At 52.1% G+C, this 1,711-nt stretch overlaps 1 protein-coding gene across 1 annotated transcript in view; it reads left to right on the forward strand.

Moving 5' to 3' along the window:
* The first annotated feature begins 238 nt into the window (after window positions 1-238).
* LOC119593851 overlaps window positions 239-1,711 on the forward strand; it is a 3,744-nt gene continuing 2,271 nt past the window's right edge. The window contains exon 1 of the mRNA XM_037942913.1: window positions 239-938. The gene's annotated coding sequence lies outside the window, so the exon portion shown is untranslated. The remainder of the gene's footprint in view (window positions 939-1,711) is intronic.

A 1,711-nucleotide genomic window follows, 5' to 3' on the forward strand; every position in this document is an offset into this window, starting at 1 on the left:
TCGAGAGCGGAGCATGGGCGGGAGGGTGACCAATGATTATGCCGTCGTAACATGGGCGACGAGGGTAGAGTACAGGTGGAGGGCGGTCGAGAGTGAAGCATGGGCGAGTGAAGTTGCAGCACGGGCGAGGGTGGAGAATGGGCGAGCGAGGGTGGAGCATGGGCGGTCGGGGGTGTAGCACGGGCGGGAGGGCGGGCGAGGGTGGAGCATGGGCGGCGCGCAGTGCGAGCTGCGAGAGGGAGGCAGAGAGGGCAAGCGGCGGCGCTCCCTCAGTCAGCCGGTGGCGTCTCCTCCCTCTATCGCGCGCCGCTGCTGCCAACTCGCCTCTGTCGCTGCTGCTGCTGCTCTTGTGACTCCCGCTGTTGCTGCCCCACTGCTGCTCAGCCGCTACTGCTGCTCTCATCCGAATCTATTGCTAACCCAGGGCGCTTGCACTCGCTCCTCATCTCACTCTGCTGACTTCACTGACCGTCTCCTGCTCTCTTATCTGCTGCTAAACTACCACATGTGGAGGCGAGGAACCGCGAGACTTTTTCCCCTCGGCGGAAAGATGACACTGCTGTCATAGGTCAGCTTGCCCAAGCGGCTGACAGGCTACAGTACGTCTTCACAACCTCGCCTCCTCAACATCCTTTTCTTCACTCAACCTCCAGCGCTGTGCCTGTGAGGTTGCTCTACTTTGTGACAGTGCGAAAGACTTATTTTCATATACTTTTCCTTCAGTTTCTTTTCTCTATCTCCCCGTTGTGATACCCAAAAATGCAAAACACAAACAAAACGCTTCTAGAAAGGAGAGGTGTTCCGAGCCCGCTCCGATCCGCTTCGTAAGGGAGTCGCGTCGAGGCCCCGCGGTTATCGTCGTGGCGGTCCCTCAAGTACTGCCGACTGCGTGTAATGAGCATCTGATCCAGCTCCACGCGCCAGTGATAAGTGCGAGCGTGAGTACACAAGTGTGGGTGAAGAGCAGCACATGTGTTGGGTCGCAGGAGGGGGTAGACTGCGGTGTGACGCCCAGGCTCGCTCATCCGACTCAATTACAAGGCGACCAGCACGAAGTGACGAGCGTGAGGTGACATGCCTTGCTTCCAGCCTGTTGGCCGTGACGTCGCCCAACCGCAGCACCGGAGGAAGTCATGTTGGCATCTCTGTGGTTGCTCCGCTGGTGCGAGTGATTGCGAGTGGAAGTTCATTTACTTCATCCGCGTCTCGGTGTATGATGGTGTATTAAAGTGTACTTGAATGTAGTTTTTGCACTGGACGATTTTCTTGTAGCTGGACTGCAAGGTCGTTATGAAAATCCATCATATTTTTGTGTTTCTTACCGTGAGGCATTTGTATGAAGAGGAATAGTGATAATTATTTTAAAAAACGAGACGTGCAATACCCCACGAATATCAACAGATATTAGTAATATCGAGAAAGGAAACCACTTTCCTTTGTTTCCGATTGCATCATCGGTGAGCCCGCAGCTGAACATTGTTTCAGTTGACATTAAAGAGCAGTAGTAAATCGGTGTCATAGTGGCCTCTAGGGAGTAGAAGTGTTTTAGAAAATACAAAACTGAAGTGTTGTGTGGTGTAGATTAAATAGTTTGAGAAAGTCAAAATAGAACTCCGAAAAAATAGCGTAAATCCCAAGCAGGTATTTGGTGTTAGTAAATTAGTCATAGAAAATAATATTCAGAAACAGAAACGATTAGGGCTACCTATGT

Source organism: Penaeus monodon, chromosome 1 (assembly GCF_015228065.2).
Source record: "Penaeus monodon isolate SGIC_2016 chromosome 1, NSTDA_Pmon_1, whole genome shotgun sequence".
NCBI classification, from domain to species: Eukaryota; Metazoa; Arthropoda; class Malacostraca; order Decapoda; family Penaeidae; genus Penaeus; species Penaeus monodon.